At 44.6% G+C, this 27041-nt stretch overlaps 1 pseudogene; it reads left to right on the plus strand.

Moving 5' to 3' along the window:
- Positions 1-23862: 23862 nt before the first annotated feature.
- LOC130115339 (uncharacterized protein K02A2.6-like) lies at positions 23863-26166 on the plus strand (annotated as a pseudogene).
- Positions 26167-27041: the final 875 nt, after the last annotated feature.

Below are 27041 nucleotides of genomic sequence, written 5' to 3' on the forward strand. Positions count from 1 at the left end.
TCGGGACCTCATGGTGGAGCCAGAGGGCCGAGCAGGGGGCTGACGCACAACAGAAATATCGTTTTCTCCAGCCCACAGCAGTGCAACACAAAGACAAAAACACATATCCAATGACTACAATATCACATATATCCAAACTAACACGTATATTCAAATATCCAAACTAAAAAAAAAAAATCACTGTCCAATGGAACGAACTGGATGATTGTCAGAACTGTTGGTCTGCATAGGCTACATTTAGCTTAGCCTGCCCCGCGTCTGCGTCCTGTCAGCCCTTACCAAAAATGAGTATACTTACAGTATATATTTTCAAGTATACTTTAAGTTAAGTCCAAGTATACTTGTAGACATATTTATAGTATACTTGTAGTATACTTGCTAAAATACTAAATTCGGACCACTTGAAGTATACTATGAGTATACTCTGAGTAAGTATACTATGAGTAAGTATACTATGAGTATACTTACTCAGAGTATACTCATAGTATACTTCAAGTGGTCCGAATTTAGTATTTTAGCAAGTATACTACAAGTATACTATAAATATAAGTCTACAAGTATACTTGGACTTAACTTAAAGTATACTTAAAAATATACTTTAAGTATACTCAATTTTGGTAAGGGAGACCGCCCTCGGTTTTTCCAGGCTCCCTCAGCTGATCCAACGCCAGCTGTCCCAGCCAGATACCCTTGACACACCTCCCCGTACTCCACACGGTGACACCAAAAAATACAGTTAATGCTAGGTGAGGTCGCTGCCAGGCTGCCCTCGGTCTTATCGGAACTGCCGGTCTGCATGGGCTAGCAGTTAGTTTAGCCTGCCCTGCAACCGCATCCTGTCAGACCGCCCTCGGTGTTTTGGGAGCAGCTCCAGCTAGGGCTGGGGTCCCTGGGGCCACAGGATGCAGCAGCCCAAGCTCTCCCAGCCGATCCCAACATCCTTGGGGTGGACCAACTTCTGGCGCAGCGTGTTTTGGGGTTTGAAAGCAACTGAGAAACGGTGTTTGGAAAATACACATCTCAGCTGTTCTGACACTCCCACCACACACAGAATCACCTGGTTTACGTTCAGGCAGCTGTCGTCCTTCTCGCTAGAATATTTTATAAGTCCATTATAATTCTGTTATCCTCTTCCAGTGTTGTATTGTGTAAATTGCGTAAACACAACATCCATTGCACGTTGTCCATCTTGGGAGAGAGATCCCTCCTGTGTTGCTCTCCATGACATTTCTTCCTATTTTCTGTCCCTGTTAAAGGAATTTTTTTTTTTTAGGGAGTTGTTCCTTATCCGATGTGAGGGTCTAAAGACAGGGTGTTGTGTTGCTGCAAAGCCCACTGACCCAAATTTGTAATTTGTGATATTGTGCTATACAAATAAAATTGACATAACTTGCCTCCCTTCTGTTTGGGTGTCTTCCTGGCTATGACAAACGCCCAGTTAGGATAACCACACTTGGCCAGGGCCTGTTTAATGTGGGATTTCTCCCCCTCCCCGGCCACTGCGTCGGTTGTTGTGCCACTGTATTGTTTATAAGGGTGGGGATACCTGCAGTCAGCTGAGGCTGAAGAGGTCACTTAGATGAGTGATGAAATATATCTGTCAGTAAGCGTTGTGTCCAGATGAACTGATTCAACCTTCTTTGATTTTCTTACCGGGATTATTGAGCATGCATCAAGACATCTTTTATTTAAGATTTATATCTGGAGTACACCTTTGAACCAATGAGGGAGCTCGTTGGTTGTTCTACCACACTCATGGTCTCTACCTGTACACCAGACTGGAATGCATGCTAAAAAGCAAGCAGCCCCACCTGTCACTTTAGCAAGGTGGAAATAAAATTAATATTCACAGTTGGATATTTGGAGTAGTACTAAAATGATAATATTCACAGGGGCGTCTGGGTAGCGTGGCAGTCTATTCCGTTGCCTACCAACACAGGGGTCACTGGTTCAAATCCCTGTGTTACCTCCGGCTTGGTCGGGGGTCCCTACAGATACAATTGGCTGTGTCTGCGGGTGGGGAGCCAGATATGAGTATGTGTCCTGGTCGCTGCACTAGCGCCTCCTCTTAGCTGTCAGGGCGCCTGTTCGGGGGGGAGGGGAACTGGGGGTAATAGCGTGATCCTCCCACACGCTACGTCCCCCTGGCGAAACTCCTCACTGTCAGGTGAAAAGAAGCAGCTGGTGACTCCACATGTATCGGAGGAGGCATGGGGTAGTCTGCAGCACTCCCGGATCAGCAGAGGGGGTGGAGCAGTGACCAGGACGGCTCGGAAGAGTGGGGTAATTGGCCAGATACAATTGGAGAGAAAAAGGGTAAAAAAAATCCCCCTGTCCCCTCAAAAAAAAGATGATATTCAGGATAAGTAAAAAGCACATAATGGGCCTAATGAGATTTAACATGGAATAGACCTGATGTGGTTAACGAATTGATTGTTGACCATTCATATTGATTGATTGACTGTTTGATAACAGCTGCACTTAAACACAAGCCAACTTGTTCTGATAATGAAGACGAAAGAAGAAAGCCACTTTATTTTGTCATTGTACCTTACAACAAATTATATCCATCCATCCATCATCCAAACCACTCATCCTGCTCTCAGGGTTACAGGGATGCTGGAGCCTATCCCAGCAGTCATTGTGCGGCAGGCGGGGAGACACCCTTGACAGGCCGCCAGGCCATCACAGGGCCCACTCACACACACACACACATTCACACCTAGGAACAATTTAGTACGGCCGATTCACCTGACCTACATGTCTTTGGACTGTGGAAGGAAACCGGAGCTCCCAGAGGAAACCCATGCAGACACGGGGAGAACATGCAAACCCCACACAGAGGATGACCCAGGACAACACCCAAGGTTGGACTACCCCGGGGCTTGAACCCAGGACCTTCTTGCTGTGAGGCGACTGTGCTAACCACTGCGCCACCGTGTCGCCCAAAAATTATATTCTTACAATGAATGTGTTCTTCTGCATTTAACCCATTCTATTGTATCGGAGCAGTGGGCAGCTGCAGCACCCGGGGACCAACTCCAGTTCTTCTTTCCATTGCCTTGCTCAGGGGCACAGACAGGAGTATTAACCCTAACATGCGTGTCTTTTTGATGGTTGGAGAAACCCCACACAAACACCGGGAGAATATGCAAACTCCACACAGAAGGGGCCTGGGACGGCATGGGGTTCGAACCCAGGACCTTCTTGCTGTGAGGCAACAGTGCTAACCACTGGGCAACTGTGCCCCCCCTTTTTTTCCCAGAAAATAACTAAAAGGCATGTGCATTTCAGAAAACTTTCAACAAGAAGTGTTTCTGATACTGAATATTCGTATCGTTCTGATAATGGTACTTATAACATTGAATGTAATATGAAAGGCTGGCATACATTCTGTTTGTTCTACTGATGAGAGGATAAAAATGAGAGCCTGTTAACTCCGCCTAAATGCACTTATTTTGTCTCATTTATAGAGTATTTCAAATGTGTATATTGTTTTACTGATGAGAGGATGGAAAAAACAATGAGCTAGCCTGTTAACTAAATGTATTTATTTGGTCTCATTTATAAAGAATTTAACATGTACATATGTTTCAGTAACACGTAGAGAAATTGAAGTTGTGACTTATCAAACGTATATCATTTGGAAATGGCTGGTTTATGTATTCCAGATAATATAAGGCGATGCGGAAATGACAGTAAAAAATGGTCAGGAACATTCATTTATGCACAAATTCTCTCTTCTTACAGTTTATAGACGAGGCCTATTGTGAATTGGGTCGCGATGGTTTGTCATTTTTAAAAGTGGGTCCACAGAAAATAAGGATACAAAACACTGCCGGAGACAAATACATCCATTCATTTAGAACACTGACATTTTAATTCTATTTAAGGAAATACCATCTTGTTTGAATGATCTGGCTGGATTATCATTAATAATTTAAGGGAGGGAGAGAGAGAGAGAGAGAGAGAGAGAGAGAGAGAGAGAGAGAGAGAGAGAGAGAGAGAGAGAGAGAGAGAGAGAGAGAGAGAGAGAGAGAGAGAGAGAGAGAGAGAGAGAGAGAGAGAGAGAGAGAGAGAGAGAGACTGACCGACCCCTTTTGGCTCTGACCAGTTCTTTAATGGTCAAATTTTTCATTTACATTGAAAAAACAGTAGAATTAGCACAGATACTTCTTCTTCTTTCGGCTTATTCCCTGTTTCTCAGTGGCCACCACAGTAGATTTTACAGTTTCCATTGGTACCCTGTGAGGGCACAGCACCGATGGTAGCCGTTGTTAACCCGGGCTTTGACTTATCTGGTATGGTCTTGTCAATCCGCATATTGATTTTGCAAAATTTTACGTCAGATGCCCTTGCTGACACAACCACTAACCCTATGGATGGAGGCACAGGTAAAGCGCTGGGTGCCATCCCAGTATTGATGGACTTGCCTGTTGCCAGAATTAGCATAGATACTCCTATACATATGTTGAACAACAAGCCCCATACCCAGCAAAAACAAAGATACATACCTTCCCTTTTTTAGAAATTAAGAACAAGTCATTGTTTTTCTACAGTGCACAGAAACTCTCCATGTCCCCAAACGGAAGCAAATTCTTCCAAAGTTTTAAATCATTTTAAAATATGTGAACTTAATTTTCAGCCGAGCAGCCACTAGACCCCTGAAAATGAGTGTGACATCTGTGGACTCTGTGCCTACCATTTTGTTTTTCTACTGCGCCAAATACTCATTTTTGCCTGACCCATCAGAAAATTAACCAAGGACCAAAGAAAGGTTGTGTTCGAAAACCTCTCCTAAACTCTCCAACCGGTTCCCCTCAGGGCTGTTGCCTCTCCCCATTACTCTTTATCTTGTACACTAATGACTGTCACAGCAACCATACCAACAGACACATATTCACATTTGCGGAAGTCTTCTTGAAGGGGAGGAGGAACAACATGGACCTGTGGTCGATGATTTTGTATCTTGGTGTGATGAGTCCTTTCTCCACTTAAATGTTCATTCATCATTCATTTGTCATCAGCCGCTTCTCTGGGGTCAGGTTGCGGTGGCAGTAAGCTAAGTAGGGCACCCCAGATGTCCCTCTCCCCAGGAATGCCCTCCAGCTCCTCCTGGGGGATTCCAAGGTGTTCCAGGCCAGATTGGACATGTTAGTCCCTCCAGCGAGTTCTGGGTGTACCCTGGGGTCTCCTCCTAGTTGGTCATGCCCTGTAAACCTCCAAAAGAAGGCACCCAGGAGGCATCCTAATCAGATGCCCGAACCACCTCAACTGGCTCCTTTCGATGCGAAGGAGCGGCGGCTCTACTCTAAACTCCCTCCGGATGTCCGAGCCCCTCACCCTAGCTCTAAGGCTGAGCCCAGACACCCTATGCAGGAAACTCATTTCAGCCGCTTGTATCCACCATCTCACCCTTTCGGTCACTACCCAAAGCTCTTGACCATAGGTGAGGGTTGGAACGAAAATTGACTGATTGAGAGCTTTGCCTTCTGGCTCAGCTCCCTCTTCACCACAAAGATTTGGTATAATGTCAGCATTACTGCTGATGCTACAACAATCCACCTGTCAATCCCCCACTCCACCCTACCCTCACTCCTGAACAAGACCCAAAGATACTTGAACTCCTTCACTTGAGGCAACAACTCATCCCCAAATGTCATCCCACTTAAATGTGTCTAAAACTAAAGACATGATGATGAGCTTTAGAAAGACTCCTTCTAGTCCTGTACCAACCAGCATTAAAGATGCCGATGTTGAGCTGGTGGACAGCTACAAATATCTGGGGGTTGTTCTTGACAACAAACTGTGCTTTGAAACTCATGTTGCTTCCACATCAAAGAAGGTCCAACAAAGACTTGTTTCCTGAGGAAAGTGTGGACATTTAATGTGCCCTCCCAGATGATGACTCTCTTTTATAGAAGTTTTATTGAAACAGTTTTAATGTACTGTATCGTTGCTTGGTTTGGTAACTTGACTCTGGCCAATAAAAAACGGCTTGATAGACTCATCAAATGGGCTAGTAAGATTTCAGGGAGAAGTCAAGCCCAGCTTACTGACCTTTATAACAGGAAGGTGTTCAGAAACGCTGCTTCCCTTCTGGAGTGCCAAGGACACCCCCTTCAGCCAGAGATTGAGCTGTTACCCTCAGGTCGTTGGTTGAGGATGCCCTGTATTAGGACTAAGAGATACAAGGCTTCCTTTGTCCTCACTGCCATCCAGTTGTTAAATGGTAGATGGTATTCATCTGTTGTCTGCACATCGCTTGTTTCCTTGGCCTGTATATTTGAACGCCTTCGGTTCTCCTTGCCCGCTATGTCCTGTTGTCAATTCTGCCTTGGTGTTTACATGATTCGTTTTTGTATGAGAGTTTTATTATACTGGCTGCAAACTAATCTTCCTGTAAGAGACAATAAAGTCACTTTAACTTTGACTTAAACCTCTGAGCCACCACTGCAGCACAGAGCTCAATCTGAGACAGCTGAGCCATAAGTGCTGTAGAGTTTCTTCATCATTACAGAAAAAAACAGTGACTCCTTGCTCAGGGATCTACAGCGCATCCGGAAAGTATTCACACCCCTTCACTTTCCCCACATTTTGTTATGTTACAGCCTTATTCCAAAATGGATTAAATTTCTTTTTTTCTCATCAATTTACATACAATACCCCATAATGACAAAGCGAAAAATGTTTTGTAGAAATTTTTGCAAATGTATTAAAAATAAAAAACTGAAATATTGCATTACATACGTATTCACACCCTTTACTCAGTACTTGGTTGAGGCACCCTTGGCAGTGATTACAGCCTCAAGTCTTCTTGGGTATGAAGCTACAAGCTTGGCATACCTATATTTGGGGTATTTCTCCCATTCTTCTCTGCAGACCCTCTCGAGTTATGTAAGGTTAGAAGGGGAGCGTCGCCGCGCAGCTATTTTCAGGTCTTTCCAGAGATGTTCAATGGGGTTCAAGTGGGGGCTCTGGCTGGGCCACTCAAGGACATTCACAGACTTGTCCCAAAGCCACTCCTTCGTTGTCTTGGCTGTGTGCTTAGGGTCGTTGTCGTGTTGAAAGGTAAACCTTCGCCCCAGTCTGAGGTCCTGAGCGCTCTGGAGCAGGTTTACATCAAGGAGCTCTCTGTACTTTGCTCCATTTATCTTTCCCTCGATCCTGACTAGTCTCCCAGTTCATGCCGCTGAAAAACATCCCCACAGCATGATGCTGCCACCACCATGCTTCACTGTAGGGATAGTATTAGCAAGGTAATGAGAGGTGCCTGGTTTCCTTCAGACGTGACGTTTGGCATTCAGGCCAAAGAGTTCAATCCTGGTTTCATCAGACCAGAGAATCTTGTTTCTCATGGTCTGAGAGTCCTTTAGGTGCTTTCTGGCAAACTCTAAGTGGGCTGTCATGTGCCGTCTACTGAGCAGAGGCTTCCGTCTGGCCACTCTACCATAAAGACCTGATTGTTTGAGTGCTGCAGAGATGGTTTTCCTTCTGGAAGGTTCTCCCATCTCCACAGAGGAACGCTGGAGCTCTGTCAGAGGGACCATCGGGTTCTTGGTCACCTCCGTGTCCAAGGCCCTTCTCCCCCGATTGCTCAGTTTGGCTGGGCGGCCAGCTCAAGGAAGAGTCCTGGTGGATCCAAACTTCTTCCATTTACGAATGATGGAGACCACTGTGCTCTTCGGCACGTCCAAAGCGGTACACATTTTTTTGTACCCTTCCCCAGATCTGTGCCTCGATACAATCCTGTCTCAGAGGTCCACAGACAATTCCTTTGACTTCATGGCTTGGTTTCTGCTCTGACATGAACTGTCAACAGTGGGACCTTATATAGACAGGTGTGTGCCTTTCCAAATCATGTCCAATCCATTGAATTTACTACAGGTGGACTCCAATCAAGATGTAGAAACATCTCAAGGATGATCAGTGGAAACGGGATGAACCTGAGCTCAATTTTGAGTGTCATAGCAAAGGATGTGAATACTTATGTACATGCAATATTTCAGTTTTTTATTTTTAATAAATTTGCAAAAATTTCTACAAAACCTTTTTCACTTTGTTATTATGGGGTATTGTGTGTAGATTGATGAGAATTTTTTTTAATCCATTTTGGAATAAGGCTGTAACATAACAACATGTGGGGAAAGTGAAGGGGTGTGAATACCTTCTGGTTGCAATGTATATGTGCCACATGCCTGTTCATAGTCACATCCCCATGTACCACCCTCCACTGCAGAGCTGCAGTGTGTTTCTTTATGGGGGTTTTGTACAGGAAATCTCAGCTGCCTCTGGGAGATGAACCTGGTGTCAATACACTCAACCACCTCGCCTCCTGTACACTGGCTAGTTATGTTCTGTTGAGAATCTTTACAGTGACTGCATTCAAGGCCTGCTTTGATGTTCTTGAGAAATCCTGTAGCTCTGGTGTTTTAAAAGACAGAAGGGGCCCGTTTTCTTCCTCCTGCTCTTCCACTGCAGCATGGATCCATAAAGATTGAAAAACAGACCGCATAACTGACTGATCCTCTCCACACCCTGCTCCAAATGCCTCTCTGAAGAAATCAGGAAGTGCACTGATCACTTCCTCCAACAGCATCTCCATTAGACAAAAATATTTAAAACCAGTCTCTTGGCTCAAAATGGCAGCCGTTTTCCACACGCTATCTTAGTAAATCCAGCTCTTGTGAGGGATTGCCGTACACTGACGGAGCTGAGAATCCTGCAGTGTATCAGTGGGTTACAGAACAGAGATTCATCTGCTACACTGCCATAGATCTGGGAGCAATCTCTCTTCTTGTTTTAGACTGTTCCCCAAGCTCGGAGGACAGCCTGATTGAAAGGTGTCGTAGTGAACTCCATGCCAGCTAGTTCCAGAAGGTGCAAGTGCTTGTCATAATTCAGGTTCACAATCCTACAAAGCAAAACAGATGCAGTTTCACTTCAAAGCAGGTTTTTTTTCCCCCATTTTCTCCTCAATTGTATCCAGCCAATTACCCCACTCCTCTGGGCCATCCTGGTCGCTGCTCCACCCCCTCTGCCGATCCACATGCCACATGCCTCCTCCGATACATGTGGAGTCGCCAGCCGCTTCTTTTCACCTGATAGTGAGGAGTTTCGCCAGGGGTATGTAGTACATGGGAGTATCACACTATTCCCCCCCAGTCCCCCCCCCAAACAGGCGCCCCGACCGACCAGAGGAGGCACTAGTGCAGTGACCAGGACACATACCCACATCTGGCTTCCCACCTGCAGATGCAGCCAATTGTGTCTGCAGGGACACCCGAACGAGCCAAAGGTGACACAGGGATTCGAACCAGCGATCTATGTGTTGGTAGGCAAAGGAATAGACTGCGATGCTACCTGGTTACCCCCAAAACTGTTGTTTATGATATATAATAGTCACTGCACACTTTGAAGGTGAAAAGCTGTGATGCGACTGCAATGGTCAATCAGGCCCTGGCCACCTTCTTTTTTTATGAACATATTTTATTAGCATTTTAGGAAAATAAACTTTTTAGGAAAATATAAAGCAATGCATTAACATAAACTGTTAATGGCTTCCTCTACCCCCCCCCCACCACCACCACTTAGTCTTTTGAGCTCCGTATCTTAGGTCAAGGAAATATGACAATAATAACAAAAATATATTACTGTTAAGAATAACAATAACGATAATAATAAATGAGGTACGTTAGTGTAAAACAAAGAGAACGAGAAAAAATGTATATAAAGACACATACAAACATAAATGAGAGCAAAGTGTACTGCGTATATGTATGGGCCATTACGGTGCATAATAAGTTGTTGGGAGTTTGAAGATTTTCAGTGTGCTACCAAACTGTAGGATTTAGCTGTTCCATTGTATTAATCGTCTCATCTGGGTAGTCATTCTGGGGAAAGGGAGGTCAGACTCTTAACAGAAGAGGTCAGAGGCTGCCAATTTATTTGTCGAACCTGGTATGGAGAATTTGATCTTTTCCAGCTCCAAAACAGACATGGTATCACACAGCCAAGAAGTGGTAGGTGGGGGTAACAGTTTCTTCCATAGTAAAAGTGTTCGCCGATGGGCTATTACAGAGGTGAATGAGATTATATTGGCTTGCATTACTGACATATTTTTGCCAGGGTCAGGTATACCAAATATAGCAGTCAGTAGGGATGGTTCTATTGCTTGTTCTAATATTACTGAAATGACTTGAGAGTAAGATTTCCAATACTTCCCCAGTCTCGGACATGACCAGAACATGTGAGTGAGATTACAAGGAGCCTGATAACATCTGTCACAGGTGTTAGCTATATTCAGGTATATCCTGGCAAGTTTAGATTTACTATAGTGTGCCCTGTGAACTATTTTGAATTGTATGAGTTGAAATTTTGCACACGATGAACAAGATTTTATTTCTTTCAGTGCCTTAGATAATGTCAAGTTCTGTTTCCCATTCTGTTTTAATTTTCAGCAAAACTGGAAGTGTATCTGGAGCTAGGAAGTTATATAAAAACGACATATGCTGTCTTGTCATTTTTGTCACCATTAAATGGTTATCAATTCCCGATGAGGGTGGGGCATCTGGAAAAGAAGGTGTGTTTCATTTGAGGAAATGCCAAATTTGGAAGTACCTGAAGTGGTCAGATTGCTGTAGGTTGAAGGTATTACACAACTGAGCAAAGCTGGAAAATGATTTCACTATAGAAATCACCTATTGTACCTCGTCTGTCCTAAAAAGAAAATCTGGCATCAATCTTAGCGGGTTTGAACAGTTCATTATTACATATTGGGGTGTTAAGGGGGGGGGCATGTTCCAGCCACAGTGTTGTTTGATTTGTTGCCAGATTTTCAAAGTGGATATGACTATCGGCGTATCCGTCTATTGTTTGGGTTTAAGTCTGTTAGCATAGCATACCAAAGCATTTAAGCAGGATGAGTAACATGATTGTGATTCCACCACTTGGTTTCAGGACAGACAATGTGAAATTTTTGCATGTTGGCTGCCCATTAGTAAAATTGCAAATTTGGTTATCCTAAACCTCCCTCCAATCTACCCCTCTGTAATAAGGATTTTTGAAGCCTTGGAGATTTATTGTTCCATATAAATAAAGAAAACATACTGTTAATGCTATGAAAAAAATGACCTATGGAGGAAAAGAAGCAAACATTGAACTAGGTACAGATATTGAGGGACAATATTCTTGTTTATACATTGTACTCTCCCTGCCAGTGTGATCTGCAAGCTGTTCCACCTTTGAAGATCTTCTAACTTGTGTTGTTGGCACAGAAAAACTGTTGTCAAATAATAGTGATATATTTTGGGAAATGTTGATTCCTAAATATTTAAAGGTTGTTGGGGAAAGAGTGAATGGCAAATTAGACCATGTAATAGCCCCTGCCAGCTGATTGGTGGGGTGGGGGGGGTAAATCCCTTTTTCCTATACTGAGCTTATATCCAGAGAAAGTGCCAAATGTTTTGAGAGTGTCTAAGAAATATGGAATGGCTGTTTTTGGATCTGATACATAAAGTAACAAATCATCTGCATACAGGGACACTTTATGCTCAATTCATTATTCCCATTGGTCACGTGACTTTCTGGTTGCCGCCATGTTGGATCACAACCGAGCTATGGATACATGTAGCAACTGTTTGATATTCTATGCAACGTGTGTTCTCGCTGCTTATTTTTGCTCGAAAGTACGTTTATAAGTTAAAAGTTAATTCTTACTTCGTAAAATGATTGCCTGCTGCCTTTTATTATCTAGGGAACAGGTTTTTTTTAAAACTTTAAGTACCTGGCTCTGACAGGAGTAGGAAAAGTTCTTCGAGTTAGCTCCTATCGTTTTAGGCCATAAGCCTACCCGATCAAAAGGAGTTCATCAATCATGGTAAACTTTTTTGCAGTCGTTGGGTGTTCAAACAGAATTGGAAGTGACAAGAAATCTTTGTTCAGATTACCAAAAGTTATCACACATCACGGTGAAGATGCAAAATTAATTTCAGAAGAGAGACGTCTGTCTGGTTGGCTCGGATTAGCAGATCAGATTTGACCACGAGAAGCAAACCAACACCAGAGTTTGTTCAGATCACTTCGTCTCCGGGAAACCAGCTGCTCTTTTCCACAAGGTGAACATAGACTGGGCACCTACTTTAAACTTGGGACACAACAAATTCAGGCCTCCTGCAGATTCATCACTGAAAAGAATCGTTAGAGGTCAAAAATGGAAGCAACATCAGGCAAACCAAGATGAAGGCAATCAGACCCCTGTGAAGTTACTGAACGATAAGGACGGATATATTGAAGCCACATTGGTAACCAAGGATGTTTCATGTCAAACTGATATGACCTGTGAGGAGATTTATGACTTGGGGAGAAGGTATGAAAATGCGGTAGCAAAGCTTGATAAGTTATCCTTTACTGAAGAATGATTGAAGGAAGATGACAAAAAAAGTTGCAGTATACACAGGGCTTCCAAATTTTCTCACCCTGTCTTCAGTATTTAGCCTTTTTGAGCCATATATACCTTTAGCATAGAGTTCTTTATTGACAAAATTTCAGCAGTTGATGGTCCTTTTACTGTGACTGAGGCTTAATCTGTCTGTCGAAGATATAGCATACAGATTGGATTTATCGAAGTCTACCATATCAAGAATATTCCTACGGATGCTAGACATTGCCTTTGTTAGGTTTTCATTTTTGATTAGATGGCCAGAAAGAGAAGAAATATGGAAAACAACACCACTTCCATTTCGACAGCATTGAGGGACCAAAGTGACAGTAGTGATAGACTGCTTTGATGTTTTGTGGAGAAACCTTTGTGTTTACTTGCAAGGGTACAAACATTTTCAACATATAAGCATCACAATACCGTAACATTTTTGATTGGAATTTCTGCACAAGGAGTTATAACATTCATCTCTAAGGCATGGGGTGGAAGAGCCAGTGATAAATTCTTCACTGAAATTGTGGACTGCTGGATAATATTGTATGTTTTGTAGCCATTATATCTTTATATGCATCAAGTGCCATTTTTTCATGGGTGCATCCCCATCTTATTGCCTCAGTAGTGAAACTATATGAGGGTAGCAAATTTTCTTGATCAGGCTTTGAGAAGGGCACTTGATATTTGTCCTACAGCAAGATTTTAATGTTGATGAGGAGATATGTCCTGCCTTGAATTATAGCCAAAGCTAAGATTTTGCCTGTTCCCGGGTTAGCTCTTCAACACATTTAATTTGCTCATCAGTTACACTCAGGTCAATCTTGCAATTTGCCCTCGCCATAGAACCCCTGGCAATAAACTTCTCTCCAATCCTTTCATTAAAGGTCTAATTAGACACGGACACGAACACAAACTGTCTTTATATGCAGATGATTTATTGTTATACATATCCGACCTTTCTGTTTCTGTCCCCGCAGCCCTTGCCACTTTCACATCCTTCGGTCACTTATCAGGGTATAAACGGAATTTTAGTAAAAGTGAGTTGATGCCACTTAATGTGGCCGCAAAAGGTTTCTCTCTACATAACTGTCAATTTAAAACGGTTTATAATACTTTCACCTATCTCGGTGTACATGTCACAAACAGACTTGAAAACCTCTTTCAGGCCAACTTTGTCCCCCTTTTAACCCCAACTAAGGATGATTTGGAACACTGGTCATTGCTGCACCTCTCTTTAGTTGCAAGAATTAATTCTATTAAAATGAACACCCTTCCTAAATTCCTATATTGCTTTCAATGCCTACTGATTTCTCCTCCCAATAAGATTTTTGAAAAGATTGATGGCCTAATTTTACCTATTATATGGGATGGAAAGTCTCATAGAATGCGAAAACAGCAGAGGCCCAAGTCAGACGGAGGCCTTGTGCTACCAGATTTCAGGTCAAGTAAAGTCGAGTCAATTTCATTTGTATAGCCCAATATCGCAAATTAATAAATTGCCTCAGTGGGCTTAACAGCAACACAACATCCTGTCCTTAGACCCTTTCATTAGATAAGGAACAACTCCCTAAAAACAAAACCCCTTAAACAGGGAGAAAAAATAGGAAGAAACCTCGGGGAGAGCATCAGAGAAGGGATCTCTCTCCCAAGACGGACAATGTGCAATGGATTTTGTGTTTACATAATTTACACAATACAACATTGAAAAAGGATAACAGAATCCAGGTCCTTCTACTGGGCTGCTAATCTCAGGATTATTCAGTTCTGGTTGCAGAGCAAAGAAATATCCACACCCCCAGTTTGGCTAGAGATGGAGGCCGCCTCATGTGCACCGGCGTCATTGTCTTCCCTCGCTCACTCTTCCATTACAGGCCCTCATCACTTCTTCACTAAAAATGTATGTGTCAGAACAACATTGAGGATCTGGAACCAATTTAGACGCCATTTTGGGTTTCAGACAACTTCTTTTGATGCCCCTGTGGCTTCAAATCCGGCTTTTCCCCCATCTATGGTGGACAGTGCCTTCTCAATGTGGTCTAGTTTTGGTATTAAAAGGTTCAGAGATCTCTAGTATATTAATAACACATTTCCTACATTTGAGCAACTCTCAACCAAATTCGGGCTTCCCAGACATCATTATTTTAGGTACTTACAGATCCAGAGTTATATCTGCAGCATATATCCTCGATTCCCCGCTCTTGCTGGCGACACACAGTTTTGACACTTTTCTTACCCCGCTTCCTACTCTAAAAAGTACCCTGACATTAGCCTATAGACAAATTTGTTCTCCACAGGCCGGCTCATGAAACAATACGAAATCTTCATGGGAGGTAGAACAGGGTGAGGAAATATCTGACGAATTATGGGTAGAGGCACTCAGAAGGGTACACACCTCCTCTATCTGTGCCCGACACAGCCTCATCTAATGCAAACTCATTCACAGGCCTCACTGGACCCAAGCAAGATTATCCAAAATTTACAAAGATGTTAGCCCTAACTGTGTAAAGTGTAACCAATCTCCTGCAAATCATGTTCATATGTTTTGGGGTTGCCCATCTCTTGTTGGTTTTTGGGAAGACATATTTAACACACTCTCTGAAATAAGCGGCACAAGTTGAACCAGACCCACTCATCGCCCTATTTGGGGTTGCCTCACCCACATTACGACTGACCAAAATGGACATAGTTGCCTTTCTCACCCTGTTGGTGAGACAATTGATCTTACTTAGATGGCAATCTCTGGCACCCCCTTCCCATGCTCTCTGGATTAAAGCTTTTTTAAATTGCATAAAGCGGAAAAAATTAGACCTACACTTAGAGGATCCATATTTTGTGTTATGTGGACTCCCGTCTTTTCTCATATTAAGCCATTACACCTCCCTGCAGTTCCAGAGTGATGTTTAACCATTTTTTATAGTATATAAAAACAGAAATAATCAAGAATAAAGAACAATTTATTGTCAAAAAGAAAAGAAAAGAAAAGACAATCTATGCTTGGCAGAGAAGTACTTTATTATTTGCAAGCCTGTAAGGTCTACCTTGAACAGTAGAAATGAACTGGCCACCAGCTGTAGACACAAAAAAATATCTGCTTTGCCATTATAAACAAGCCATTGTCTTTATTACCCCCCCCCCATTAGATGATATACATGTGATGGCCTTTATAGATGTTATATTTTATATTTCAACCGTCTGCTCTTTCAACTGTGCTCCAGCCCCACTCCACTATATGATATACGTAAAGTACCCCACTGGATGGTATTTTGTTATATTTTGAATGTATGCTTTTTCAACAGTGCCCCGGCCCTTTAAGTCCATGCTTTTTCAAAATGAGCCCCAGTCTCTCCCCCCTTTGGTTGTAAGGATTCTGTAGTTATTTTTGAAATGTTTCCTCTCCTCTCATTGGTTGCTGTGCACTGTAACTAGGGGCATGGCGCGGGGCAGCATGGCATTTATTGGCGGTATCTTCTATCTTCTTTGTTGTTTAACCACCTTAGCAGCTTGTAATACTATGAATGAAAGTTTTTTCCCCTACATCTATCTTTATATCAACAAATGAGCGGAATATCAATATAGATGTAGGGAAAAAACCTTTTAATACAAAGCAGTACAAGCTTGTTTCATGCGTCGCACACTCAACAGCTGCTAATGTGATTCAACAAAGAAAAAACACAGTATATGTTGCCCCACGTCATGCTCCTGATTTCGGTGGACAGCACAATTGGAAGGGCAGGCAGTTAAAATATAAAAAATACAACATCTAATAAATGTCACACGTGTGTCATCTAATGGGGAGGGGGGGTGAGAGAATAATAAAGACATTTCACTTGTAGTTACAAAGAAGATATTTTTTCAGTGTTTACAGCTGATGGCCAATTTGTTTCCTCTATTCAAGGTGGACATTTTGGGTGGACAGCACAGTTGGAAGGGCAGGCAGTGATCAGCTAATTGACAGCTGATGATTGCTTATGGCATGAAACAGGCTTTTACTGTCTAATAAAGAATGCACTTGACTCTGGATATATATTTATATATATATTTATTTATTTATATAAATAACACTCAGCAGTTCATCCTGAGGGGTGCTCTTACTGATGTATTCATTATTTGTATAGCCCAATATCACACATTACAAATTTGTGTCAGTGGGCTTTACAGCAACACAACACCCTGTCCTTAGACCCTCTCATCGGATAAGGAACAACTCCCTAAAAAACCCCTTTAACGGGGAGAAAAAATAGGAAGAAACCTCAGGGAGAGCAACAGAGGAGGGATCTCTCTCCCAAGACGGACAACGTGCAATGGATGTTGTGTTCATACAATTTACAGAATACAACATTGAAAGAGGATAAACAGTGGTCCTGACACTCACTAACCCCTCGGTCCCCAATCTTTTCATTTATCATACAGTCTCAGGCTGCTGGACTTTGAGTGGAACCCTCTGTGCATTGTGAGAAGTTTCCGTATCCTGATATCTGTGGCCTTTGATTTGAGGAGGATAAACTCCTGAGAGAGTAGCACCATAGAAATGTGACTTATACACCAAAGCAACTTGTGTTTTTTTCCTCGCAACAATATGTTTTTTGCTGAGTAGGACTTATACTCCGGTGTGACTTGTAGTCTGGGAAAAACTATATATAGTGCTTGGTTAGTGACCATCAGTTGTATACTACTTTTCACGATGCGTTGTGGGATACTTTGAGTCCACTATGTAGAGTATAGCGATTCTCGCCATACAGTCGGACAACACTACAAGTGAGTAGTGAGTGATTTCGGACACGGATCTTGTGGCTTGTGGGTGAAAGCTGTCCTTAAGCCTGTTGGTCTGGGCCCAGATGCTCTGGTACCATTTTCAACAGTGGAGGAACATCAGCGGCGAACAATCCTCCTCAGCCTCTCAAAGAAGCGCTGGAGATGGCCCTTCTTGCACTTAACTTTATGCTCTCTTCCTTCCTCAGCCTCTTCATCTTCGTTGGGGTCGGATGTTCCTGCCCTGGCCTCCTCAACTTCATCAGGGGAGGGTGTTTCTACCTTGGCCTCCTGTGCATTCTGATCAGGGGAGGATGTTTTTTCTTTGGCCGCCTCCTCTTTCTGCTTGGAGGAGTCCTTTCCCTGACAGGTTTTAGATGAAGCTCTGTAAAATACAAAACTGTTGTCATTCTACTGTCAATACACTATAATTTGTGCTACTGCTGTACACTGATTGTCTGACATTACAGCAAACTTATTTGATCCAGTTCACTGAGACACATGGCAATGTTGTATACTTGTGTATAATGTACACCGTTTCTTCCACCTACCACTAGAAACACAGTGAACATACCTGTCTCTGTATTCTGTCCTTCTATCCATGGAGCTGTCCTCCTTTTCTTTATTGGCCAGGAGGACTTTTTCCTCCTGCTCCTCGAGGGCGGTGTCTCTCTGCAGGGCCTTCACCTGCTGCAGGAGCATGTCTCTGTCCAGAAGGATGGACTCCCGTTCTCGTTTCATGGCCTCCTTGGCAGAAAGAGTGGCATTTAACTCCTCCTCTGCCTGGAGGAGGGCAGCCACCAAATTTCCTTTGCTTTCCTCGCGTGGGGAAAGCTCGTCAGTGAGGAGTTCCACCTCTTCCTCCAGAGCCTTAATTTTCGCCATGGCAGCAGTTTGTAACTCCTGCTCTTTCAGGGCAGTTTCTCTCTGCAAGGCGGTGTCTCTCTGTACGGCCGCCACCTGCTGCAGGAGCACGTCTCTGTCCAGGAGGAGTAAGTCCTTTTCTCGAGCCATGATTTCCATGGCAGAAGTAGCGGCATTTAACTCCAGCTCCTTCAGGGTGCCGTGTCTCCACAGGGCCTCCAGGAGCACCTCCTTGTCCAAGATGATGGACTCCATATCTTCCTCCATGGCCTCCTTGGCAGAAAGAGCAGCATTTAACTCCTCCTCTGCCTTGACAAGGGCGGCCGCCATCTTTTTGTTGGTCTGAAAAACCTCGTCAGCATGGCGTTCCAGCCTCTCCACCCTACGACCAAGCTCCATGGCAGCAATTTGAAGTAAAGGTTCCACCTTCAGGGCCGTGTCTTTCTGCAGGGTGACATCTCTTTGCACAGCCTCCACCTGCTGCAGGAGCTCGTCTTTGTCCAGGAGGATTGACTCTTTTCCTTGCTCCATGGCCTTCTTGGCAGAAAGAGCGGCACTTAACTCCTCCTCTGCCTGGAAGGTTGCAGCCGCCATCTTTTCTTTGTGTTGCTCCCCTTGGGAAAGCTCAGCAGTGAAGAGTTCTAACTGCTCCTCCAGAGCCTTCATTTTCACCATGGCAGCAGTGTGTAACTCCTGCTCCTTCAGGGCAGTGTCTCTCTGCAAAGCAGCATCTCTCTGTATGGCCTCCACCTGCTGCAGGAGTGCCTCCTTTTCTTGCTCCATGGCTTCCTTGGCGGAAAGAGCGGCATTTAACTCCTGCTCCTTCAGGGTGCCGTGTCTCCGCAGGGCCTCCAGACGCACCTCGTTGTCCAAGATGATGGACTCCATATCTTCCTCCATGGCCTCCTTGGCAGAAAGAGCAGCATTTAACTCATCCTCTGCCTTGACAAGGGCGGCCGCCATCAGGGTAGCATCTCTTTGCACAGCCTCCACCTGCTGCAGGAGCTCGTCTTTGTCCAGGAGGATTGACTCTTTTCCTTGCTCCATGGCCTTCTTGGCAGAAAGAGCGGCACTTAACTCCTCCTCTGCCTGGAGGAGTGGAGCCGCCATCTTTTCTTTGTGTTGCTCCCCTCGGGAAAGCTCGTCAATGAGGAGTTCCACCTGCTCCTCAAGAGCCTTCATTTTCATCATGGCAGCAGTTTGTAACTCCTGCTCCCTTGGGGTGGTGTCTCTCAGCAGGAGCACATCTTTGTCCAGGATGACTGATTCCATGTTTTGCTCCATGGCATTCGTAGCAGAAAGAGCGGCATTTAGCTCCACCACTGCCTGGCGGACGGCAGCCACTCTCTTTCTGTTGTTTGTTTGTTTTGTTGTTTGCTACACAACAGATGGAAAATATCAGTGAATATCTGTGATTAGATCTGCTCGACACATCAGTGGCAAACACGAAGTCTGTAAGCATCACTACAAGAACTGTCTCATTTCCCCCCTCATTTGTTGAGAAGGTAATGCCTGCAGCCGGCGGGAAGGCAGAGTTGGCCGTTCAGCCCCGCCCACAGGTCCAGCCCCGCCCGCCCACATTAGATTGACAGTGACAGCGATTTATGCAGAAAATAATTACTGTTTAACATAAGCCTGAGAGTTTCACGTTTTGTTCTACAATAATAATAATTATGATAATGTAACCGGTTATCTTCTTGCCCGGTGCGGAATTCGATACGGGGTGTACTGCACCACAAGGCGACATCACTAACCGCTCGGCTAAAGGCTCAAACCCGTTAACTAGGGACTAATGTGTGTTATTAGTAGTTTACAATAATAATAATAAATCAATCTTATATAGCGCGCTTCTAATACTCAAAGTCGCTTTACAATAAACGGGGTGAAACGACGACAGATAAACGTAACACAGACATGCAGGGGTGGATGGGAAGGGGGGGCTACGAGAGGGAGAAGCGGCAGCCACACACGACGCCAGCAGTACTCTCCCACTTGGCCAGATACAAAAGGGAAAGAAAAACAAACATCATAAATCACATAAATCACAGATGAAGTGTGAAGAGGTGACACAAATTATGGCCGTTAATACCACGACTGTTAATTCTGAAGCTATTGTGTGCTTCAAACTTCCATTAATTGCCCGTGTGGCTCAAAATTCGTTAAAAAGGGGGGTTGATTTTTGGGGATTATCTTGATGAACAAAACGTGTTAATATCATAAGCCTTTGTTCGCTACAGAATTTATTTCCGTAATTTATCCAATATCCAAATTCATAATTTTAGGATTCACCTGACCTTTTCCCTTTTCCGGTTCCGGGTTAAAAAGGAGGCGGGAAGAAGAAACACGCATTATGTTGGTGAGTGTTAAGTTGCCTTGCTACAGTAATCTGATCGCTCGTTCAGATCTTATTAGGAATCAAACGCGTTTGATTGCAGCGACGTGTCGCCTTAATATGAACGTTAGGCTGTGTAGGTTGGTTAGTCACATGGCGTCGCGTTGTTAGCATGTAACGCTGGATTCCGTTATTTTAAACGAGCGGCAGCGTTGCCGTCGTGTGACGGAGTATAAACCAGGCTTTCCACTGAGCCAACATGCACAATAACTGCTGCTATTGTGCAGATATTAGTAAGAGCTAACTGGTTTGGGGGCAGGACCTGTGGGGTAAAATGCTAAATCAACAGCGCGGTGGATAATCGATGTGGGCTTGGGAGCGAAGCGCGGTGTCGTAATGAATGTGGGCGGGGCTGCACAGACACGAATGGCTTCGCCTGTTTTTACCTGCTGACCGGACTCTTGGTTCAGACCAGCTCTTGCGTTTTCATGTCCTTGGTGGTGAACGTCGTCCTGCTTCATCTTTCCTTTCGCACTTTCTGTCTGCGACTCGGGAGTCTGACCTGTTCTGTCCACCGCGAATCACCAACTGACTCCGCCGTCGCTTGTGCGGCCTTTTATAAGGCACGACGCCCAAATGGAACGCAACATGATTGACAGATTCTTTCTTACACATTCTAGAACAATCGGTTGGTTGTTTGTTTTTAAACATGGAAAACACACCGCAGAATGAATTAAAATTATTTCAGTAAAATGACTGGTACAGAAATATTAAATGTGTTCACTATACAAGCCTTAAAATTTACTTCATATTTTAAAACCTGTGGGCACTTTCTGGAGCGCAGGACCTTCCCATGCCATTCTGTAGCTGAGCCGTCACTCCAAGTACCCAACTCCACAACCAGCCAGAAACGCACAAAAACCGACTGCAATCCAGCATCAATATCTGTCCCAAAATTCACACCGGGGATGTGCTAAGCTCTGGGTGACGGATCGAGATCGGCGGGCCAGAAGGCATGCAAAATGACGACAAAAACACTAAAAACAACTTCTGGGGATCTCACAATTGCAAATCCAACTCTATGAATGATCAACTTTTAGGTTATCGTGCACATTTTTAATACGCCATCTTTTTTATTGCGAACGCGCACGTTTGTAAACACTGTTGGTGCGTTCTTCTGTCCACAATTTATCAGCATACATACTGTTAACATCTGGGATTTTGGAGTGTTTTATTTTCTGTATTGATGAAAAAGGTCGCTTGCAAGCCTTAACTTGATTTAATCTGCAGTTCCAAGCCCCCCACGGCGTGAGCAATGCGTTGCACATTGTGGCCCCTCACTCATGGACGACCTGAGAGGGACGCTTAGCCGGGACGTTAAGTAGCACGCGCTTCTGCTAATCGCGTGCTCGTTATTCTTTGATATATTAATTTATACATTTCAAAGTTGATCGGAGTAATCTGACCAAAACGCTTCCACTTCATTAAGTGCGCGCAGCAGAGGGGCTCCGTGGGTCTGGACGGCAACAGGCAACAAAGAGAACACAAATAAGATTTTTGGTTTTTTACTTAAACAGGCCCAAGTGACCTTATAAGATTTGCAGCATTTTGAAATCAGAGTTAACAACTGGCTGTTAATTTATCACAACAAATAAAACAAAGATGCTACAGCAGTCTTTTCTGTTTTAAGTTAAATTATACATTTCAGATAAAAAAATTAATGGTCCATAGCCTTGAAATAAATAAAATTTAAATAGATTAAATGTTATATAACGTCAAACACAATGAGTGAAATGTAAACCTGCTATAGAGCAGCTGATTTCTGCTGAATTATATTAGTATCATTTGAACATTGAACAAAGTGACAATAGTATAAAAAACAAGGAACTATTATGGCTTTCATTGGAAATGGCTATTTAGGGCTTCTCTTTCACCATTGTTGGCAAGTTCTTTGCAAAATGAAGCATTTCCGTTTTTTCACAGGCTAATCTGTTCCTCTTCGTCCACCACAATGATTTTTCAGACTGTAGAATAGATTCAAATTCAGAAATTCGTTGGATTTCCACACATGATTTGGTCCATAACAGTTTTGTCATTTCAAAAGTAAAAGCAATTGTCTCATAATAGCAAATATTGTACAGGTGTCTGACACAAACAATTTTGTAATATATTGGGACTTATGTTAATACGCATGCTCTCTGGTTAGTCTTTGATGGGGGGCTCTCGCGAGGCGAGACTAGGAAGTAATGTTAAGTATGAGACGAACTGGAGGGAACGCAGATGTAGCCTGATGGCTCAGTATCCTAACTTTGCTAAGTTCTAAGTAAAGAGTTCGTTTACAACCAATGTCTCTCTCGTCTCTAAGTCGAATCCTACACTGGCGACGAAGCGGATCCGAACTCCCAACAGTTCTGAACAGTTTATTGATGGAAATCAGCAACCTCCGATATTCTACTACAGCTTTGAGGAATCTGTGAGTAGCCTAACGACATCACCATGACCACGCTGGGTCGCATAGAAGAGTTTGATGAAGGCTCCGGTACTGCCATTGAGGAGTATATTGAGAGACTGGAATGTGGAGTAGATGGGGAGGAGAAGAAACGCGCTATTTTGCTTAGCGTCTGTGGTGCTGCAACGTATTCTACACTACGTTCGGTGGTCGCTCCCGCCCTTCCTACGGTCGCCAGCTATGAAAACTTAGTATCGGCCTTGAAGCGCCACTACAGTCCTCCTCCATCACAATTTGTTCAGCGTTTTCAGTTTCACAATTGCAAACAAAAGCAAGGCCAAGGAATCTCCAGCTACATTGCTGAACTCCGTAAACTCAGTGCATTGCGCTTTTGGTGACCAACTGGAAGCCATGCTGCGTGACAGAATTGTCTGTGGGGTGCTAGATGAAGCGCTTCAGCGCCGCCTGCTGGCTGAAAAGGAACTCACATTCAAAGCAGGAGAGGATAAAGCCCTTGCAGCGGAAACAGCCACGTTAAATGTGCGAATACTACAACCAAACCAGCTGGGACCACCACAGTCAGCAGAAGTTCATCAGACTGCACAAAGTCAAACCGTTTTGAAAGTGAAGCAAACAGTAGCAGAAGTATGTCGCTATTGCAAAAAAAGGGGGCACATTTCTCGTGTTTGTTTTAAAAAGAGCAGGGATGTCGCATCAGCAGATTCTTCTGACACAGTTCCTCAATCCGAACAAACACACACACACACTGTTAGACAACAAGAAGAGGAATATGACATTTACACCATGGGCAGGCAGCTGTATGCTCACGTAAAAAAGCCATATCAAGCCACTGTGATCCTGAATAACAAAACACATGTAATGGAGGTGGACTCTGGAGCCGCATGCTCCTTGATGAGTGAGGGCAGTTACAACACCGTGTGGCCTGACCAGGCGCCTTTACTGCACAAGGACAGTAGTGTGCTTAGACAATGGTCACAAGCAGAACTACAAGTTAATGGGAAGACTTTTGTGGATGTGCAGTATCAAGGCAATCACAAGACCTTACCACTGATTATTATTCGAGGTCAGGGGGCAAGTCTACTGGGCAGGGACTGGTTTGAGGCACTGGGCATTTCTGTAATGGGGGTGCTCCAAGTATGCTTACAATCCGTGGAGTCCATCTTAACGGAATATGCAGAAGTCTTCCAGGACCTCGGGGCTTCACGAACCCCTCCAATTGCTATTGATATTGATACGACAGCATCACCCAAGTTTTTTAAAGCACGTTCGGTGCCCTTTGCCCTTCGACCAAAGCTAGATGAGGAGCTTGACAAGCTAGTAGCTCAGGGTATTTTTGAACCTGTGAGACACTCAAGGTGGGCCACACCCATCATACCAGTAGTTAAAAAGGATGGCAGCTTAAGAATTTGCGGTGACTATTGCTGCACTGTGAATACAGCTGTGAAACCTGATGTATACCCCATTCCTACGGTGGCTGAACTGTTTTCCAGACTGGCAGGGGGGGTGCTTTTCAGTAAATTGGACTTCAAACAAGCTTACCAGCAGCTGGTGCTGGATGACGAGGCTGCAGAGCTTCTCACTGTAAACACCAATCGCGGGCTGTTTCGGGCCCGCCGCCTGCAGTTTGGAGTATCGACAGCTGTGTCCATATTTCAGCGTTTCATGGATATACTCCTTGCCGGTATACCAGGCGTGCAACCGTACCTGGATGATGTCTTAATAGCGGGAAAGACTGTTGACCAGCACAATGACCGTCTTTGTGCAGTGCTGGAACGATTCGCAGAAGCAGTATTGCGGCTACAGAAGGAGAAGAGTGTGTTTGCTGCTGACCAAGTTGAATTTTTAGGGTTTCGTGTGGACAAGGATGGCGTGCGGCCGACTATGGAGAAAGTTGAGGCTATTCAGAAGGCGCCTTCACCCCGGAACAAAACGGAGCTTCAGTCATTCCTAGGCCTACTCAATTTTTACAGCTGTTTTTTGCCAAACAAGGCTACCATCTTAGAACCGCTGCACCACCAGCTGGATCAGTCTGCACCCTGGCAGTGGACTGACGCACATGAAAAAGCTTACACTGCTGCAAAACAACTGCTTCAGGCTGATGGCGTGCTCATGCACTATGATGAAACAAAGCCATTAGCCGTTGTTTGTGACGCTTCGCCTTATGGCCTGGGGGCGCTGCTCTTCCATATGGAGTCTGATGGCCGGGAGGCTCCCATCGTCTTTGCCTCGAGGACACTGTCCTCCACTGAAATAAATTATGCCCAAATAGATAAGGAGGCCTTGGCGGTCATTTTTGCAGTAAAAAAATTTCACCAGTACCTTGCTGGTCGCCACATTGTGTTTTTTTACTGACCACAACCCTCTTTTGGGCCTGCTACACCACTCTAAGCCCATGCCACCTGTCCTGTCCCCACGCATGCTACGCTGGAGTGTTCTTCTTGGGGCCTACGGTTACGAATTGTGCTACCGCCCTGGCAAACAGCTAGCAAATGCTGATGCCCTCAGTCGCTTACCACTGCCCGCTGGTATGCGTGATAACCCTCCACCCATGGAGGTGCTCTTACTGGAAATGGCGCCTGAAGCCCCACTGAATGCAAAACACATTGCCGCCCTTGGAAGGATCCAGTTCTGTCCCGGGTGCTGCGCTGGTCCTGCATGGCTGGCCAGTGGATACACCTGACAGCCTTTTCAAGCCGTTTTTCACGCGGCGCCATGAACTGTCCGCACACAAGGACTGCCTATTTAAGGGGGAGTCGTGTAGTTATTCCCAACCTGGCGAGGGAGTAGGTACTAGCCATGCTGCATGATGCACACCCAGGCATTGTGCATATGAAGGGCCTGGGGAGGAGTTATGCCTGGTGGCCAGGTATGGATTTAGCAATAGAACAGACGGTAAAATCCTGTGAAACCTGCCAGAGAACTCGTCATGCACCACCAACAGCACAGCTGCACCCTTGGGAGTGGACAACTAAGAAATGGTCCCGGCTACACATTGTCTTTGCTGGTCCATTCCAGGGGAAGACATTTCTCATAATTGGGGACTCACACTCTAAGTGGTTAGAGGTTGCCATGGTGAGTTCAATGTCCTCCTCTGCAGTGATCAGTAAACCGAGGCTCCTCTTTGCAACTCGCGGGTTGCCAGATGTCATTGTTTCTGACAACGGTGCAGCCTTCACATCGGAAGAATTCAAAGAGTTTGCCAGACGGAATGGCATCAGAGCAGTGACTACGGCCCCTTACCATCCTCGTTCAAATGGCCAAGCAGAACGTATGGTCCAGACATCCAAGGAGGCCCTGTCTAGGATCACTATCGGTGACTGGCAGACACGCCTGGCTAGGTTTCTGCTGTCACAGCATGTGACTCCCAATTCAGCAACAGGAAAGAGCCCTGCCGAGCTTCTCATGAACTGGAGTGTGCACGGCCTTTGATCGCCTTCATCCTGACTATGAAAATGAGATGCACCTCAAGCAGGAGGTGAGTGCAGAAAAGCTGCAAGGCCCAAACAGATGTTTTAGGCCACAGGACACTGTGTACATGAGGAGCTAAACTGGGGGACACAAATGGGTCCCTGGCATGATAGCCGATCCTACTGGCCCAGTTTCATATAGAGTGCAGACTCCTGATGGGCAAATGCATCGACGCCACGTGGATCAGCTGCATGGTAGAGCGACTGCACGCACGGATGTGGTTGCTGGAGAATCCATTGTTCCTGGTGAGCAGTCACCTGAAGATGGGCCGCTCGAGTCTACCTCGTCTGAAACGCCACGACCAGAGACCAGCAGGTCTGTTGAAGATCCCTCTGGTCCTGTGTCCATTCCTGTGCCCACTACCCCTCAACAGCGTCCGGCAAGAGACCGGCACCCTCCACGCCACTTGGCAGATTTTGTTGACTGGGGGAAAGGGGTGTAATGTATTGGGACTTATGTTAATGCGCATGCTCTCTGGTTAGTCTTTGATGGGGGGCTCTCACGAGGCGAGACTAGGAAGTAATGTTAAGTATGAGCCGAACTGGAGGGAACGCAGATGTAGCCTGATGGCTGAGTATCCTAACTTTGCTAAGTTCTAAGTAAAGAGTTCGTTTACAACCAATGTCTCTCTCGTCTCTAAGTCGAATCCTACAAATTTCTTTTTAAAACTATTTTATAGCAGAAGTGTAGCGAAACTCAAATGATGTACATGACAGTCGGCCAAG

Source organism: Lampris incognitus, chromosome 7, assembly GCF_029633865.1.
Source record: "Lampris incognitus isolate fLamInc1 chromosome 7, fLamInc1.hap2, whole genome shotgun sequence".
NCBI lineage: Eukaryota > Metazoa > Chordata > Actinopteri > Lampriformes > Lampridae > Lampris > Lampris incognitus.